General features: G+C 37.3%; 1 protein-coding gene and 1 long non-coding RNA gene across 11 annotated transcripts in view; one reads left to right on the forward strand and one right to left on the reverse strand.

Annotated features, from left to right (window-relative positions):
• Positions 1–21,010, forward strand: part of farp2 (FERM, RhoGEF and pleckstrin domain protein 2) — a 360,413-nt gene that overhangs the window by 8,475 nt on the left and 330,928 nt on the right. The window lies entirely within an intron of this gene.
• On the reverse strand, positions 323–13,568 carry LOC129450913 (uncharacterized). Its single transcript, XR_012370695.1, has 4 exons — positions 10,039–13,568; positions 9,765–9,834; positions 7,512–7,682; positions 323–7,019 (listed from the first exon to the last, which is right to left on the reverse strand). It is a non-coding gene; the product is annotated as an uncharacterized lncRNA (long non-coding RNA).

Consider the following 21,010-nt stretch of genomic DNA (forward strand, 5'->3'; position numbering starts at 1 on the left):
CCAACTAGCCAATTAGCTATTATAGTATAACAGTATTGACTTTATTTTTCCTTAATGTCTTCAAGGCAGCTTCAAACTTGGTAAAGAAGTATGTTTTTCAGACTCACCATCGATATCACTCTTCTCTTTTTTGAGGATGATTAGCATGCATCAATTGCAAAAAAAGAGAAGCTGGGAAGATGGGGCCAGCACTGATACAGGGTGGCACTGGATTACTCCAAACAGCTTTTTTTGTATTTTGTGCTTGCTAAGTCTGGACTTTCTGAAGGCCTTCAGAGTTATTAACTTTCGACCACACTTATTGCTCTAAGTTTCAAATTGATTCCAATCTAAATAAAAAACTTGGCACAATATTTTAATGTGGAATATGTTTATCAGACACCTGAAGCATTACAAATATATACCAGTTTGAAAAAGACATTATGTAAATGTTCTTTTTTGCTTTTTTTGGAAATCCAGGGAGGCAACCAATATAGCCAGAAAAGACATACACGTGACAATATTTCAGGTGTGGATCATCAACTTTGTTTATTAGACATCTTACAGACTGTAAAAATACAAAAGTTAGGAGACATATATCAATAGCGTCCATAGGGGAGGAGTTCCAGTGATCCAATGTCACAATTTTATTTACATTTTTTTGTGTTTATTTGAGTTTTTATGCATTATACATCGTCTAATCATGACAATCCTCATATCTATCAATTCCTCGTGCAAGACGAAGAGGAAATGGGGTGGATTGTGTCTGTAGAATGTATTGTACAGATTCTATGTTGATTTAAAGTTTTCCTTTTTCACAGCCGAAAATCAAGCACGGCCCCAAAAGATGATACAAAAAATCACACATGGGACAATAGTTTGCATGGGGAACATCAAAATTCCTTTTCTAGACACCTTAAGGATTACAAAAAACTAGGTTAAGAAAATATAACTTTCGGGTGCAGGTGAACCCCCCCTTCCTACCCTACTATATTCCATCCCAGACATTTGCTCAGTCCCAATTCGCCTACTTATACTACGACCTAAAAATATGTACTGTTTTTGTGAGGAAAATGTACATACTTTTGAGTGTGTAGCAAAAGAGTATGCACGTTCTGGGACGTACTTCGATGACGTCATGCAATGTGAACGAAAACGTGGTTGCCTAGTTACGCACACCACGACTGTTAACAATATTTCATTCATTCTTATAACTTATGTCAAATATAATTTTATTTACTAGTCCCATCTTTTTTTCTCGTCGTTTTTTTCACAATACATTTTACAATGTGTTCTACCAAGTTGAGGAGTGAAGCAGAGCGTCCAAACGCATGTCGTTTGTGAGGCGGCTGGTTCTGACGTTCATGTGCAATGTGATGTGTGTAACGAAAAACTACTTATTTTAAAGTCCAAATATTAAAAAGTTTATAGTATAACTATTGTTTAACGTATTTTTTACTTCATTTTATACTTATGTATATAACTCAAAAAAACCCAGATGAAAATGAACCATGCTTTTACTACAGTAAAAGTGTAGTAACCATGTTTCTTTCATTGGACTAATAAAGTTAACAGTTGTACAGCCATAGTATTAGTACAAATAAGCAAGAGGGTCGGTGTGGTTAAGCTCCTCCCTCCCGCACACAATGAGTTGTGGGCAATATTAGCCATTAGAGTGTGCATTGATCTGCACTTCGAATTCTAGGCGGAAATAGTAGACCATCCGGGTATCTTTGGGATACTCATTTCAAAATACTACGATTTGGGACGTACTAATTCTAGTTTTGAATACTATTTAGGATGGATAGTATGCGAATTGGGTCTCAGCGATTGGGTTTGTTTGAGTTTGTGCTGCGCTGCAAAAACCGAGAGGCAGGCAGGTGACATCAAAGTACCACGAGAGTGAATCAAAAAGTCATAAGGAAGTCTGCTTTCGAACCACTCTCGCGCTACTGTGATGTCATCCTTCTTTCTGTGTTCTTCGTCATACAAGCTTGTTGAAGATGCGTAGAGCGACTGCCTTCGGGACGTAAATTCAACACAAAACGCTGTAAAACTATCAATGTAGATTTCTACTGCGTCAATCAATTAAAACAACATATATACACAGACTGACATTGCAAAGTGAACTAAAAGATTTTTTGTTGGATGGATTGGAACGAATTATGGACATACTCCTCGCTAAGTCACATATGGTCTACTAGTCTACGGCTGTAAGTACTAAATGTAAATATGGTGAAACTGCAAAATTGCAAGAACATACTGTTACTATAATACTGTTAATAAGAAAGTTTACAGTTTACAGTAACATTTAAGTGATTTTAGACTATTTGAGCGACAAAGATGCTAAAGTGAACTGTTTTTAGTGCGCATACGCGCACAAACTCAAAAGCCCACGCCCAACGCTGTTTTTTTTAAAAATCACGCAAACGCATTATTTTTTGGGGCTTGACAGGATATATACACACAAACTAGGGGTGGAACAATACATGTATTCGCTTCGAACCGAATCAGTACGGGGGTCACGGTTCGGTGCATGAATTTAAACGGAGAATACACGGTATGAAAATAAAAAACTTGCGTGCAAAATAATTAATATAATGCGGAACTACTGTTAGATACGCGGGTTCTTTATGGACAGCTTATCTGTTGCCCCGCTTTAGCTCTGAAGCTCTGATTGGCGCCAATGCATCCGAGCTCCACCTATGTATGCACTCTATCAGAGCCCGTCTACATTCTCTAGCACTCTGCATTTTTTTTGTCACGTCGACGCCGGTCCAGTCAGTTAGTGAGCAGCGATAGCGAGGATGGCAAGTGGTGTTCCACAAGAGTTAGACGCTCCGCCAGCCTCTTTAAGATCGCAAGTTTGGCAAAACTTCAGTTTTCCAGTCAGTTACAATAGTACAGGCGAGAGAGTGGTGGAAAAGACGAGGACTGTGCGTCGGCGTTGTTCAGCAGTTGATAGGTATGTGAGTGGAAATACATCTAATCGGGGCTCTCAAGTCTCACGCATTCACCTTGACACACACGCATTTCAGTTCAAACGCCACACTTTGTATTTCTCACGCTGAGAAGTAGGAGATAAAATGTCCTGCTATATACAACAGGCATACGCAGGGCAGTTCTGTCGAGTTCAGCTGCTTTCAGTTTTTTAAGCGTGCTCAACTTTACGCAGCGCCATCAGCGTCACAGCATTCACACGGGGCGTAAGCGTTAACGCTTCTCATTCACTTTTAATGGGTGACGTCATGCGTTGCCGAACTGAATTGTGGATCTGTCGGCGCCACGTCACTGCCGTTGCTCGCGGCAGAAGTTGAACATTTCTCAACTTTCAAGCGGCAACGCGTGCGTCAGCCAATCAGATTGCCTTATGCAAATAACCTAGGCAGAGCCAGCCAATTACGTTTATGGAAGAACGGAGCATGTGTAGCGGCCACTGTGATTGGCTGTTGGCCACGCTTCAGACAAGCCTTCCGTTAAGCGTTAACGCTTACGCCCCGTGTGAATGCACCGTCAGAGTACCGCAAGAAATCTTGCGGAGGAGGCTGATTTCAAATCGCTCTCGCGTTACTCTGACGTCATCTACTTGTCGTTTCTTGCAGCGCCTCGTGAAGTCGTACACACCTATTAATTCATCCTACAAGCCTATTTTTTTGTTCTTTAGTACATTAATATGAAATAAGGCCAAAATGTCATTTTAAAATGTATTTAGGTAACACTTGTAATACATTTGAACCCATATTTGTATGAAAGATGAGTACAAGATTACTTAAAGTGGTATACATTTTTGAAATACGAGATAGTATGTTAAATGCATTTCAGTTCATATTCATGACATCTCAAAATAACACTGATAAGGACACCTATGTTTTTAAGATTAGCTTAAGTACTAAAAACAATGCCGCCTTCATTTTTGTTTTGCTTTTCCCTCCATTGTACCGAAAGTGAATCGAACCGTGGCGCCTGAACCGAGGTACGAACCGAACCAGGACTTCTGTGTACCGTTCCACCCCTAACACAAACTATATTATAATACTACAGTCTCTACAAGTATTCTCATAAAAACAGTTTATTATAAGTGAGCAGTTGGTCATATGTGTCAGTGTATACAGTAGATCAGCGCTTCTCCACCGGTGTTAAAGGGACAGTTCATCTTATAAGAAATGCTTATGTTTGAGTCATTATGTTAATCAAACTACAAAAGACAAAAGGAAAATCACTTTTATAGCTTTAAAAAGATCAATTATATTTAATTTATAGAATGAAAACAGTGGTATATTAATTTGATATTGTTTCTCTACCTTATCAATACTGTTAGATATTACTTTATTTTTAACTTTGTTCCTTTCTATTTTATATGCTTGTAATTTCTTGATTTGTTCTTATTTTATTTCCCCACATCACTTTTTTGCTTATCTGAAAATTATTAAACCCATGACTCAAAAACCATAATGTAATTGATATAACCAGTACTATGTTGTAAAATTTAATTAATTTTAAATTAGATGTAGGCCTTCAGGTCCACCCTATTCCAAGGCCAACTTAAAATTGTATGGCCTTGGGACTGATGGTCAGATTATGGCAAAATAAAGTTATTGCAGATTTAAAATGTGCTTTCCACATTTATCAACCCATTTAATTAAACATGGTTTCTAGGGCTGTCACTTTTGTGAAAAAATCATTTTCGATTTTTAATATATAAGTGTTCATTGAATCGATTGTAAAATCGATTTTCCAAGTAAAAGACGTTTCCATTTTCAACGCCAAATAACAGACAAATGACAAGTCAGCAATATTTCTTATTCATTGTCATTAAGTTTTGTGCAGAATAAAAAACAGCAACAGTAGTGCAACATTCTCTAAAAAAATATGCAGAGTGGACTGCTGCCATAAATGAAAAACATTACTGCAGGCTTCAACCTGCTTTTTTTTTGATTTAGGCAATTAAAAAATTATTTTAAATAATGATTCGATCCATTTCAAACAACTGTTCAAAAATGAAACTTTAAATAGACTTACTTGAAGTTGAGAACATGCTGTGTATTTTTTTATTAAACGTAACCGACACTTAGGCGGCACTAGGCAGGCATAATGAAATGCGCAAAAAGGCTAGGGCCATTACAAATTATTGGTCAGGAAAACAAGTCGATCAACATTTTAGGGGTCAAGAGCAGAGCGCTTTTCATTTACTATTTGTCCATCTGTTCAGAAGACGCACTCCGACCGCACTGATGTCCCAGGGAAACTCGGGTACTTCGTTGCCAGCTGCGTATTTTGTACTGCCAATCTTCCATCACAAAAGCGGGTCGCTGTCAGCTCGCAAGGGTGTCTCCTTGTCATAACTCATCATCTCCTGTAAGGTCACTGTTTCAACGCTCTCTCGTGTTGCACAGGTTTATTGACGTTGTCCTCCATTTTCTTTGCAAAACACTAGATGCAGCGATTGAAAGCGTGAAACTATACACTGTAAAAAATTTCCTGTAGAATTTACAGTAACTTACTGGCAGCTGGTTGCCAGCAACTTACTGTAAATTAACATACAGTAAAAATACTGTATACAATTTTACAGTACTATTTAAAGTACTGTATGCATGTTTACAGTACTATTTAAAATACTGTATACAGTTTTACAGTACTATTTAAAATACTGTATACAAATTTACAGTACTATTTAAAATACTGTATACTTTACAGTATTGTTTAACATGCTGTAACTGTATTTACAGTATTTTATATTTTCTACTGTAAAATATACAATAATTTTATACTACAATGTATATATTACAATGTGTGTTTTACCGTAAAATTTCCTGTGATTCATTTTCCCATTTCTATTTTCTACAAAACTGCACAAAATTTAAATGGAGGTGTTAAAACAGCTCTAAGTAAATAACAAAAATAAGCAATTACAACATGTTTTTAAAATTTCTTTTAGTTTTTCAAATACATGATATCAGATTTTCATATTTTTGCACATTGAACTTTCAGCTTGCATCACAAACTGTTTTTCTTAAACCTGCAATAACATTTACTCATAGATATCATATTACAGAATTTTAAATCAAGTCATGAACTAACTCGGTCATAATAACAATGTTCAAATACAAAATACTTTCCTGAGTAAAATAGATTTGCTTATAGCAAATCTTTTATCCTGTAACACACAAAACATTTACACACACATCACAGCATCAATTTATGAACAATACATTCAAATGCAGTCATAAGCAATGTCAAAAACTTATACATTCAAAATATTATTCTGAGTAAATTGTAATTTCTTGCAGCAACAGCTTTTTCAAAGCCAATGTAACATTTACTCACCGTTTCATTTCACAGTATTATCAAATAATACTAGTACAAATTCAGTTATAACTATAGACGGTTTCAGCAGTAACAACATAAACAAGCGGCTGTCGCGGTCCGCATGAACTTCCGATAAACTCCGCTAAGAATAAAAAACAACAAAGTTCTTTAAACACATTTTATTTATATAACAAGCAAAAAAACACCACATAGATTAGCTCGGAAACCAAAACATTTGTTATTTTCGACGAGGCTTTTGTTCAAGAGATCAGTTTAGTAACTAGTCAGACCATTAAAAAAAGCGAAACCGGAAGTAAGGTTCGGATCCAGACGTGTATCATGTGCGTCAGATGAAACCGTCTATAAGAATTATTTAAAAAAAACGTAACAAAACCTCTCCTGCATAGACTTATTTTGCTTTTAGAAGCAACAGTAGTAACATGTATACACTGGAGTTTCATATTACAATATTATAAATCAGTGCAAGGACAAATTAACTAAAAGAAACCTTTAAGCTAAAAAAAGAACTTCACAAACCTCTGGTGAGTTGAGTAGAATGTATTTGCTTTAGTAGCTTAATAGTTTTGCTTAATTCATAAAGTCCTTAAAAAAGGTGGATATATACATGATGGTTCAGGCCACAGTTCTTCCTTTGCATCATCTTCCCACTTCTTTTGCTCACCTGGAACTTAGAGGAGCACTTGCTGTTGTCGGGGCTGATCCTCACAATAAATCTTTACATAAAAAAAGAATTCCTTAGATCATTTGATGTGTAAGAGAGGGACACTCCACTTTTTTTTTAAATAGTGCCATTCCTAATCGTTGCTATATGATAATATCCTCATATTGCTCAGGACCACTGTAATTACCACGAAGGACCAGCAGTTGCTAATAGATAACAAGACTTTGCCACTTCCTGAAATCTAAAATCATATATAAAAGCCCTTATGTCCTTCCTAACCTGTATGCACTTTCTTTAGTGGAAAACAAAAGATGATATTTTGAAGAATGATTGTTACCAAACAGCTTTGTTGATGGGAGTCAACAAACCAATGAAAGTCAATGAACTAAACATGTTTGGTAAACAACATTTTTCAAAATATCTTCTTTTGTGTTCCTCTGAAGAAAGAGCATAAAGGTTAGGAGGAAGGACATAAATGTAAGTAAATGATGAGTCTTTCTTCAATATTTACCAAATGTTATAGCATACCAAAAGATGTACTTACCTCTAAATAAACTCCAAAGTAGTGGCTGCTTCCACTTGGTACTCGATGTTGAGCACGTAGTAGCAACCAAAGTGAACAGCAAATGCTGAAGAAATGGTAGGTCAATCGCAGGAAAGCGGACTTAGCCTTCAATCGGCAGCATCCATTTTTTGTTTTGTAGATCTGGATCCTCTGAAAATAATTAATTAATAATAGCGTTTGTTATTTGATTTTGGTGTAAGTAACAATATTTAGATGTTAGAGCTTTTCTCAATAATTTGAAATCTATCATTTTAAAGTGATAGTTCATATGTCCCCAAAATTCTGTCATCATTTACTTACCCTTGTATTGTTCTAAGCCTGTAGGAGTTGATTCTGTTGTATTTATTAGTACACAAAAGAAGATATTTTAATAATTGATGGTAAGCACAGTTGATGGTACCCACTGACTTCCATAGTAAGAAAAACAAATACTGTGGAGGTCAAGGGGTATTGTCAACTATTAGATTACCATCATTTATCAAAATATTATCTTCGCTCAAGAAATTTAACTCATGCAGATTAAGAACAACACAAGAATAAGTAAATGAGTACAGAATACAATTTTTTTTGGGGGGGGGGGTTACCTAAAAAGGCCAATCATCATTTCATTACTCTTGATATTCAAAACTCAAGAAGAATGCCAAAATTTAAGCATAATGCTTAACATTAACAAAGCATTAAAGGGATAGTTCGGCCAAAAAATGATATTAATCCCATGATTTACTTACCCCCAAGCTGTCCGAGATGCATATGTCCATCGTTTTTCAGACAAACACATTTTCAGATATTTTAGAATATGTTTTAGAACTTTCAGTTAATTAAATGTGAAGTTACGGGGTCCACGTCCTTCAAGTCCAAAAAATGTGCGTCCATCCTTAACAAAATAAATCCAAGTGGCTCCAGGATGATAAACAAAGGTCTTCTGAGGGTAATCTGCGCGGTGTTGTTGTAGAAATATCCATATTTAAAACTTTATTAACGAAAATAACTACCTTCCGGTAGCGCCACCATCTTAGACTCCTCTGTATTCAGGAGAGAGTATTAGTGTAGTGTACGCACTTTTCTTAGTGACGTATGACAAATTCGGAGGGCGGGGGCACAGAGCAGCAGCAGAGTAATCTCCGTAAATTGCGTAAAGCTCAGTGCCTGGTTGCATGAAACTCCTTAAGTGAGGGTTTCCCTGAGGGGAAAAAATCCCTGAGGTAAGGGATTTATTTAAGACCGTTGCAACAAAGGTCTTAACTGTCACCCTTACCTAAGTGTTTATACTAAGTATTTTACGGTAGTCTCTGCCAAAACACGGCAGTGGAGAAGCGTTGCTATAGTTACAAAATCTCACAGCGTAAACAAATCAACACACGCAGCTTGAGAGGCGGCGGATTTGTGTACAATGAAACATTGCAAATAACAGACTGTAAAGTGCCACATGTATAAAACCTAAAAGTAATTCAAACTGGAAAAACTTTAGATTGACGGACGATCAAACCGCTTTACTCCTAATAAATGTGCATCACTTTTCTCGAAGGGATTATTTGGAACGTTAGAAATGCGCGTTGGTACTTCATTTTCTTAAATAACAATAAAATCAGCCATCACGTGTGACGTTAAGGGACCTGTTATAGTCCCTTAAGTTTTTAAGGGAAAATGGGACTTAAGGACTTTCTAGCAACGCATAGCAGACTTTAAGGTAATACTTTAGCATTTAAGGGTAAATACTTATTGACAGCCTTAAGGTTCACTTAAGGGTTTTTCTTGCAACCCATTTTTTATTAAGGGCAACCTAAACCTTATATTTAAGGGATTTCTAAGCTTAAGGACTTTCGTGCAACCGGGCACAGATCTTGAATGCGGACCCGACTAAGATGGCGGCGCTACTGGAAGGTAGTTATTTTCGTTAATAAAGTTTTAAATATGGATACTTCTACAACAACACCGCGCAGATTACCCTCAGAAGACCTTTGCTTATCATCCTTGAGCCGTTTCGATTATTTTGTGAAGGATGGACGCACTTTTTTTGGACTTCAAGGACGTGGACCCTGTAACTTCACATTTAATTAACTGAAAGATCTAAAACATTTTCTTAAATATCTGAAAATGTGTTTGTCTGGAAAATGATGGACATGCATCTCGGATAGCTTGGGGGTGAGTAAATCATGGGTTTATTATCATTTTTGGCTGAACTATCCCTTTAATCTTTTTAATGTTCCCAAAGTATGTGTTAAAGAATCTTACCAAGCATGATCAGCCGTGAAGTGGAAGCAAGGGAAAGCGTGGTCTCTGCATCTGCTGTTGTTGTTGTGACCTGCACACACACGCACGCACGCACGCACACACACACACACACACACACACACACCCTTTTTCTTACTGGCAGTTATATCAATTTAATTCAACGACCCATCGTCAATTATTCCTTACATAATGTTAGAAACTGAGAGACTGACTTCAAAATAGCGTTAAACACAAAAGCTCAGTTTGTCGGCTAGCATTTCAGATAAACACTCACCTGTACCAAACGCAGTCAAACACGAAAAAGAGAACCGTTTATGTTAATATGTCGATGGTGAAATGTTCTAAAAAGGGGAAGAAAATAATTAAATATGATTATTTGCACAGAAAGTTGTGTTTTGTTCAGTGTTAAACGAGTTTCTACCTCAAAGTTCTAACTATCTTGTTCACAACAGTCGTGTGAGGTAAATTACCGTCAACTGCGTGTTGTTAAGTGTTTAAAAAAAGTGTTTCAAATTAATGAACTAAACCAAAAATATTAAATATTGTAAGAAATCACAAGATTACTTACCTTTGCAGGTGGTGAAATTTTCAAAAAAGGAAAAGAAATAAATATGATAACTTGCACCGAAAGTTTTGTTGAGTCTTAAAAAGAGTTTTCACCACAAAGCTCTCTCCTATCTGTTTAGTCACAACAGTCCTAACGTGTGAGGTAAATTACCGTTAACATGCGTTAAGTGTTTCAAATTAATTAACCAAATAAAAAATTAAATATGTTAAGAAATCACAGGATTACTCATTTTACTTACCAGCTGTTTAACTTGCAACCATTGTCCTGTGCTCTCTTTTTCTTCGGGCGGGGATATCCGTGCCTTTCTGTAAAGTGTCAGGGTTTCGCGCAAATTTTTTTACTGTTTCGATTTACTGATGGCTGGTCATAGAGTGCAAAAGAGTGCACTGTACCTTGGCCATACGCACACACAAATTAACAGCGTGTAAGGTCCGCGTTCAGTCATGACTCTTCTCAAAAAATAATGTGACATACAAAACTATAACATTGATTCATGATAACATTAAAAACGTTTACTATACGTGTAATAAATAACAGGATAATCTTTTGCAAGTGAGCTGCGGGTTTGTGTACAGGCACGTGATCATCAGCACAGACGTGATTACATCCAGGGCTGTGTCTCAATTCGTTCCCTATAGCTCCCGAGGTAGGGAATCATTATATCGTGTATTATGCGGGTTCGGCCACTGTCAAGGACCCTCACTTTATATTGGAACACTGTTTCGGTTTCCTGTGTCGTGGCTGCTTACACGCGTTGAGAAAATTCACAGCTGGTATTCATCACTCATCAACAACCGGCAAAACCTATCTCTAATTTTTAAACACTTACATTTGTAAATTAATTTGAATATACAAAATACTTTAATGAAGATGATTATATTGTGTTTTGGTAAATAAATCAGCTCTACTTGCACTAATTTAGTTGTTTGATTGTTTTTAGGACTTTAAGTTCTGAATTTTACTTTACATTTAAAATCAATATATAAATACAATAATATTACATTATTTGTATAAGATAGCTTTCTATATTGGATTGTAAGGCTTGACACTCAACATTAACTCAAAGTCCCCTTTAGGCTTAACTATGCAACGACACCAAACCTTAATCAGAGAGTTAATCCCCCCCCAAAAAAAACAAATTAGCGCCACCTGCCATTAAAATACAGTATTTTTAATTAACTGTAAATTTTACAGTAAATACAAAATACAGTATTTTACTGGCACAAAGATTACATTTCCCACAATGCAACATCAAAATACAGCAACATACTGTATAACATGCCCTACGGTAAAATACAGTTCATATTATAGTAAAATACAGTGTAATTTACAGAAATCGTTAACAGTGTAGGTGCGTAAAATTGCTGGGTATTTTCTGTCTAACTTTCGCACACCTACTGCACTTTCGTAATTCTGTATTTTCTTTTTCTGTTTGTTTGTGAGTTTTGTTACATCTATAATTTTAACTGTTTTAATCTTTTAAAATTAATAGTGTACATATTTGGTTAAAATCGATTGCCTATTTTCGTTTTCGAAACTCTTTTTGGTTGGTCCGATCGATTGTGCAATCGATTTTCGAACGAAAAGTGACAGCCCTAATAGTTTCTGTTACTAGTCAAATGTTTACATTTTAAATTTGAAATCTAAATTGTTCGTCAGAATTAAATAATTGAAATAATGGTCATAATGTATTTTTTGCGTATGTAATGGTGTGCATTTTGTTTCTGCGCACGTGGAGGGATGTTGAGTTCCTTTCTTCTTTTTTGTCCTTGGCCAATCACATGCCTGAAGAATAAATAAGTTAAGTTACAGCATGTTCCCTAATGAGGCCATAATATTTATTCTGGGGGGGTCCTCCCACCTCGCGGCCCCATTATGGCGCTTTTCCATTGCATAGCACCCCACGGTTTGGTTTGGTTTGGGTCGGGTCGGCTCACCTCACTTTGGCGTGGTCAGCTTTTCCATTGAGTTTATTATCACTTCGCAGTGGGAGGAATAATAGGCGTGTCGTTATATTTGCGCTGCATACGGCTGTGATATCATACAAGAGAGAGCGTCCTTGTACATTCCCATACATTTATTTATTTATCAGTCCGCCACAAAATTAAAATTGGCCACCACAAATAGATGTTTACTTTGCACATCGCGTTTATAACTAACTCTGTCTCACATGACAGTTTCTGTTCAGACACCGGTGGCGTCAGTCGACGGCTCCGCTGAGCCTCAATGAAGTTGCATTAAAGCATAAATAATACTGACGTGCACGTCGCGAATGTGCCGCCACAAAATTAAAATTGGCCACCACAAATAGATGTTTACTTTGCACATCGCGTTTATAACTAACTCTGTCTCACATAACAGTTTCTGTTCAAACACCCGTGGCGTCTGTCGACGGCGCTCAGGCTGAGCCTCAATGAAGTTGCATTAAAGCATGAATAATACTGACGTGCACGTCGCGAATGTGCCGCCACAAACTGCAAGTCTGGAAAAAACCTTTATGTGTTCCTGATTCACAACCTGTGGATGTTTTTAATCGCTAAAAGGGTGTTTGGAAACTTAAAACAGAGCACTGATGACAACATGTTTGCTCGAGACAGCGCAAGCTAGCAGCAAGCTAAAGCTAATATTTTACATAATAGGATGACGGCGCCGATGACGATTCTCTCAGACCAATCAGTGAACTACAGTGTTTACGCGTCACGTTTGGTATCAGCTCGGGTCGCTTGGAACCCCAACCGAGGTGGTACGAAAAAAAGTATCGGGTACTACGAAGTGATCCCAATGGAAAAGCTCCCAAAAGTAAGCTGACCCGACCCAAACTAAACCAAACCGTGGGGTACTATGCGATGGAAAAGCGCCATTAGAGGCCACATAGCCCCTCAAGCACCCTTCTCACCTTTTTCACCCCTGACCCGTTTTCATGCCTGTGTATGAGAGTTTCTGGTTGTGAATTACAGAATGTGCAGTTTGTATCTATATTTAGTTTGAATTTTGACACAATGAAGGTTTTAACAGGATAATACTGGTGAAGAATCTTAAGAAATCATCTTGACCTTATTCATCAATAAATACTTATTAGGAAGAGTCCATACCTTCTTCCACAAAATATTTTTCACTAATCTATTCCATTTTATGACAACATGAGGAGTGGAAACATAGTCATTAAGATAAAGAGAGCGAACATTTCTGTTATTTTTCATTGTGGAGTTAAAACATATTCTACCTACAAAAGTGTCAGTCAGGTCTGGAATAGGCATTACAGAACTTGTCAAACTACTGTTGTTGCCCCTAAATAACAACACCACTAGGGATAGCACCAAAAACAATGGCATGCTGTTTTGGAGTAACAGGAATATTATAACAAGAGAGAAATTCTTGATAAGTAAATAACCATCTTGATTAAATAATTGACTGACCATTCTTGAACCAATTTTCAAAAAAAAATGGATTTATCCTTATTGTTCCATATGAAGTAACTGATCGGAGAAAAATTGTGCTTGTAGATCATAGACCATGCTAATAAAGCTTGTTTATGAAAATTAAGCCCTATTCGCACGGGATTAGTATTACCTGGTGACCTCTAGTGATTTGTAATAATTGCGGAGGTTGTATGTGATCTTAAAGGGGCCATGGCGTGAAAATGTTAGCATTGCCACTTTGTAGGTGTGAGCAAAAATAGGTAATTGAAATTTGGCTTTCCTTATGATGTCATAAGGATATCTTATTAGAATAATACTGCCCCCTTAATGTACACTATCCAACCACATCACTGCCATTTAGTGCAGAGAGAAAGAAAGAGTTTGAATTGCATCAAACCACCATCATTGTGATCAGTTTTTGCACTTCATCCACTCATTTGCATTTTAAAAGACACACCCAAAACGACACATTTTTGCTCAAACCTACAAAGTGGCAATACTAACATTTTCATGCTATGACTCCTTTAATTCCGTGTGAATCGGCCATGTCTGTAATTTGTAAAGTAAAAATTCCTCCGCAAATCACCTTCCATATTTCGCCGAACACAGAGGTCCTATGATCATTTTAGTCCCGTGCGAATTGGCATCTCTGTAATTTGGCCAGCATTTGTTACCTGTGCGCCTTTTTTATTTATTTTTTCTCAGTTTCTGCACCTCTGACACTGCAGCTATGAAGCGCACATACAGAGACACATCCCTCCGATTTTTATTTTGCTTTCATAGTGAAATTTGAGGGCTTTATTAGTACCTATATTTCAGATTTTAAACGTCCTCTCGCCTATCTTGATGATTGATATAAAAAATATGCAGAACTGTCAATATTTGCGATCTCTAAAGTTAGGTGAAGCTATGGCTTTCGTGGTAAAGGAATTTCCCTTGTGGTGATTTTGCGTGGCTCACTAGCGCGTTACCTAACCCGTGTTTATTAAAATAAATAAAATTATTATTTAAGTCCTGAACGAGGTTCAATGAGGTAGAACGCAGGGTGCTACATGTCTTTCCCCTATGAGAAAAAGATTAACACAAGCTATACTACATGCATGAGACTGACTCTCAACCGCTCTCAACTCACGTTCAAAGTCATATTGCAGGCAGCGTCTCTCTTTTCAGCGCAAAAGCCCGTGTTGACAGTTTGTTTAATATAAAGCGGCCTGCGGGAGATTACCAGATACAGTATTTTGCTGGTGCCCATTCTGCCCTGGACCCTTTGGAGGTATTGGGCCCCTGGGCAATTGCCCAGTTGCCCGTATGGTTAATCCGGCCCTGGTTGTTATGTTAAAGGAACAGTATGTAAGAAATTTATATCAATTAATCATAAAATGGCCCTGATATGTCACTAGACATTAAGAAATCATTTTCATTTCAAATACTTATATCACTGACAACAGTGGTCCGGCCAGGATATTGTCATTTAAAAAGTGGAGTTGCAGCCCTCAACTGATGTTTATGTTGTCATGTTGTGTATTGGCCACCAGTTGTGAGATTGCAGTACCAGTTTTAGCCACAAGTTTTGTGATTGCAATACCAGTTTTGGCCACAATCCTACATACTGTTCCTTTAAGTTATAGCCTATACACATTTATTGCCATATGAGACGTCCATTGGCGTTAAATAAATTCTCTCGTCTAATATTCAAATGCGGAATAATGTGTGAATCTTTGAATAACTGTAAGAATACAGTTCCTTTGAAAAATTTTTTTTCCAAAGTTTTTTTTCAAAGTTTTAAGAAATAATGTAGTTAGGATATTTATTGCAGATGTTTTTTGCCGTTGAATAGGCTAACTCTCGTCTATAATATGGAAATCACATAAGCTATGTGATGTGGTATACTGCACAGTTACCCTGCTAATTTTAATTTGTGGAGATAAATAAACCTTTGCAAATCTGCTGATTGAATCCATTCATGTCCTGACCACAGGCTAGAGATTTTAAACATCCTTAATCCACACTTACTAGTCTATCAAATAATATCTCATGATCTATCATTATTAGTGAGTTTCTGGTTACCTGTGCTGTGCAGTTGCATGGAGTGTTTTATGGGCCGCTGCATTTAAAAATATGTCTTTCCAAAACGAGATCTCAGTGTATCATTGATGATATAGAGTTAAGCCCCCTCAACAATTTCACATGCCCCCTCAGTCATTTCATCCTGCAGCCGGGCCTGACTACATCTAAATATTTATTTAATAATAATAATAAATCGAAGAACATTTTTAGGCTTGTTAAGTGCTAATTTAAAAAGCAAGTGTCAATACAGAGCAGTGTCTTAAAGAAATTAAAACTTATGCAGTATTTGTGCACGTATATATGTACAAAACTAATGCAATACACAAGGCAATACATATTAATGTAGGAATAATATATTAGTGGATAAATTAACTTGTATCTATAAAGTGTGAAATTTAGTTGGAGAGATCATTTTTAGTCATTTGGCTTTTTTCATCATTTCAGAACAAGCTTAACTGCTATCCATTATAACTTATATTATATCCTGTGTGTTCCTTGGTCGAAAATATGTAGAAATAGGCTACATGCAAGTAAAAAGGTACAGAACAAAAGCCTACCCACGCGGAGCGAACGAAAAGCCGTTATTAAAGCAGACTCTCCGTAGAGGACGTGCTGAAACAGTCGAGTCGGCAGATAATCATCGTGTTTGTTTCACGCAGATTTGTTGATGAAACACTTGCATATCTAAATGCCCAGGCGAGAGTCAAATGTTCAGTCAGTTAATAATACAGCCATCGGCATCAGGCAGCAGCTCCCCCTTGCACGCTAGAATCTCCGGAAAAACAAGCCGATTTCAACCACAAAATGTATGCTTTTAAAGGGGGGGTTCAATGGTATTTCAAGCATTCTGACTTATTGACACAGTTATAGAGTTGTTTCCTCATGCTAAATGTAGGCAAAGTGTCAAAAAAGCAGTTGGACGGGTTACTGTATTTCTGTGCCGAATGCACTTCGCCAGGGTTCGTACAAGTTTCGGAAAGTTTTTTCGATTACAGGTACAACTGAAGTTTCAGGGGTTTTCTATACGTATCACTTCTTTATATGGGCACTTCCCCCGGAAAACTCAACAATGGCATGAATGAAGAAGTGTATTTTTGGATGTAAGGAGAAGAAATCCAGCCTTATGAAAACAATGGATATAGTTTATTATCGGGGGTAGCAGCGGAGTTTTGCTTGTGTGTTTGATGCACTGGATTTTCCCAACCGGGTCACGAGTTGCATGCGGTAAGTAAGACTTCTGTCTTATGTTGTAAATATGCACGTGCATATTATATAAATGACACAAACATGTAGTGAATCATAAGTTATAAGCGTTGTATAGTGTTGCATGACTCGTACTCGCTCCACCCGCGGTAGTAACTCCTCCTTCTTCATTTTTTCGTACGTTATCGGAAAGATTCGGTAAAGCTGATCTTTCTTTTATAAATCTGATTAAACTAAAGACTCTTCGGAGATATAAAGGATGTCATACTACTCTCTTGGTACTCCAGATTAACATCAGAAATGCAGAAACAGCGTGCGTTACGTGAGCTTTAAATATACAAAAACTGGTATCTCAAACATGGAGAGGTTTCTTCGTGATCTCAACTAACAGATTCTGCAATAAAACGAAAATCACAAATTTTGGAAAAAAAACTTTTTCTCATCTCAAAACTTGTGCTGCCGACTTGTGTCACTGGTTTCCGTGACGGGTAACATTTTACAGTGTACGTAATAAAAATGTGCGCAATGAATGAATGTACTAAAGCAACTAACAAGATTAAACACAGCTACTCCTTTAAAAATTGGGAGGAGACCACAAGAAACTCTGAGTTTACAGGATAAAACCTGCTCCCGACCAGGTTGGGTTTAGAGAATAAGTTACTCCGGAAACAGACTCTGAGTATAAGTCACCTCTTCTACTGAAATAGGCTTGACTTACCCCGCTGTCTCAGGTTTAACCTACCTCCCATCTTGAAACAGAAAACTCATTACATTTTACAAATTACAAATTACATTTACTTCGTTACTGTCCACCACTGCTCTTTTACTTCACACATTGCCAGTGGTTAGAACTAGTCTAGTTACTAGGCTAAATTAACCCATATTGTAATATTTTTAATGGCTAATAGAGCTTGTGTTTCTCACATTGTTACTGTGCTGGATAGTTCTTATTGTATAATAATTGTCAAGTTTAGGTGGTTATTCATTTCTTTTTGTTGGATTTTGTTGTTGTATAGAAATTTAATTGTTGTTTGCTCTATGACTGGTGACTATCTGATGACTTTACATTCTTGTGCAAAAGATAAAACAAAAATATAACAAAATGTATTACTAAAATTAGCAAGGTCCTGCTCATTTGCGGTTTATTATTACTGATCCTGTAGGTCCAGTTAATATTGCCGTCTTAAAATTTCAGGGGTGCGAACTAGTCACCTTTTTTCAGTTTTTGATCCAAAATAGGTCATTCTTGTGATCCGTCTAGATCCGATGAGTTTCTGAAATTGAGGGCTGAGGGGTAGACGTAAGTTAGTATTTTCTCAATGGTTACGTGCCCACTTAAAGCTTAACAAAAGCTTAACATTTGTACACGTATTTAAGCACTGCAGTTTTAAGTGATTTTTAAGCCGTATGCATATATACTATATGTGCATGCTGTTTCTGTGTGAGAGGAGTGTGCAAGCCACGCATCCGCTTCTCATTGAGCATGTGAGTATTTTTTGCAGCTATATTAGCCTTAAATTCACACATGCGTCAAAATTCCCATCTTTGCAAGTCTCCTCATAAACACGACAATTTAGGTCTTAGGCGAAAGTAAACAGCTTAAAGAGAATATGCATGTGTAACAGTATATTAGATCCGGGCTTTGGTCTTAGAGGGTAAGTTACCTAATTTTGTCACTCGTGTTAATCAAACAGCAATGAGAGAAAATCTCTCACTGCTCTTAACTAAATCACTTTTCTACCTATAATAAGATTTGTACGTCAAATTGTACACGAGTTTGATTCGAGTTGCTTGTTCCAGGTTCATATTGTATTAGAGCTATGACTATGAATGAACAGAACAAACCCTGAATTGTGTTTGTGTACTGAATAATATTAAATACAAATTTCTGTAACACTTTATAAAAAGGTTTTATTTGTTCACATTATGCATTATGAACAAAAATGAACACTATATTGTATATAAGCATTTATTAATTCTTGTTTGTCATTACAGTAAACCATTCTGTATGTATGTGTGTGTGTGTGTGTATATATATGTATGTATATGTGTGTATGTGTGGGTGTGTTTGGGTGGATGGATGGGTGTATGGATGGGTGGATGTGGATTTAAACACCCTGCTATTTGCTAAGTTCTCCCACTTAGAAATAATGGAGGGGTCTGAAATTGTCATCGTAGGTGCATGCCCACTGTGAGAGACATGATCTAAAATAAATCACAATGATTTGTTATATGATTTTTATATAATTATATGATTTTTTAAACTATTTATTGGTATAATATAGCTGCAAATAAGTATTTGAACACCTGAAAAAAGTCAATGTTAATATTTGGTACAGTAGCCTTTGTTTGCTGCAATTACAGAGTTCAAATGTTTCCTGTAATTTTTCACCAGGTTTGCACACACGGCAGGAGGGATTTTGGCCCACTCCTCCAAACATATGTTTTCTAGATCAGTCAGGCAGTGTTGCCAACTTGGCGACTTTGTCGCTAGATTTAGCGACTTTTCAGACCCCTTTAGCGACTTATTTTCAAAAAAGCGACTAGCGACAAATCTAGCGACTTTTTCTGGTGGTGTTGGAGACTTTTTACGCGACATTCACTCTACTCAATGAGCAGCTACCGCTGCTTCCGTGGGCTCCACCCCCGTCCCAAAGCATTCACAGGCTGTCTAGTCCTCGCGCAGCAGAGCAGAGTCTCTCCCAGCTGCAGTCAGGACAAGAGAAGTGGTTATCTATCCGCGTCCAGACGGCATAATCGTGCATGCGTGAAGCCAGAGCAGGAGGATCCCGCGATGGCTTACATTAATGGCGAGATGTAAATGTAAAATGGTCTTTGAATAAAATGAATCACTGTACATAAAATAAATGTACTTGAGGGAGCTGAGCAGCAGCACATTTAGAACAGACAAACTGTACGGAGCTGACGCGTTAATGGGCTTTTTACCTACAAAACAACGTTTCCCATCATTTATCAGCGTATGTTTTGAAACTGGACTGTTTGGCCATATAAACATGAACATACACACATTTTGTTTTATGAGAACATAACAGATAAACAAACGAGAAAACATTTTCAGGCATTCATGTGTATTAAAATAACATTTTTGACAGTTCGGAGAGAAAGAGAAACGTGAAAACAGCCAATGTAGTAAGGATGCAAATGCGACGTGATGACGTCACTGTTATGCAAATGACGCAATGACGTAATCTAGCGACATTTAGCGACTTTCCAAGCAAGCTTTAGCTACTTTCCATTGAAAATAGTTGGCAACACTGCAGTCAGGTTTCTGGCCTGTCGCTAAGAAACATGGAGTTTGAGCTCCCTCCAAAGATTCTGTATTGGGTTTAGGTCTGGAAACTGGCTAGGCCACGCCAGAACCTTGATATGCTTCTTAAAGAGCCACTCCTTGATTATCCTGGCTGTGTGCTTCGGGTCATTGTTATGTTGGAAGACCCAGCCTCGACCCATCTTCAATGCTCTAACTGAGGGAAAGAGGTTGTTCCCCAAAATCTCACAATACATGGCCCTGGTCATCCTCTCCTTAATGCAGTGCAGTCGCCCTGTCCCATGTGCAGAAAAACACCCCCAAAGCATGATGCTACCACCCCCATGCTTCACAGTAGGGATGGTGTTCTTGGGATGGTACTCGTCATTCTTTTTCCTCCAAACACGTTTAGTGGAAAATGACCAAAAAGTAGGGATGCACGATCTTGATTTTTCCTTGCCGGTTTTTATACCGATTTTCTTAACAAGCAAATTGGCCGATTCCGATCCCATTTCCAATTTTTTTCTTATCAAGCAACAAACTAGAAAGAATGAAAGTATACATAAACAATATGCTTATTTGGTATTTAACAGGCTAAACTTGGTTTGGCTATTGAAAACAATTACTGTAACCATCTAAAATTAAAAGCAGTAACTGTGCAGTAGGCTATGTTCAATACGAACATAAGTGGTTAAATGAGACCATGACATGGATGGTTGAG

The sequence above is a fragment of the Misgurnus anguillicaudatus genome, chromosome 8 (assembly GCF_027580225.2).
Source record: "Misgurnus anguillicaudatus chromosome 8, ASM2758022v2, whole genome shotgun sequence".
NCBI lineage: Eukaryota > Metazoa > Chordata > Actinopteri > Cypriniformes > Cobitidae > Misgurnus > Misgurnus anguillicaudatus.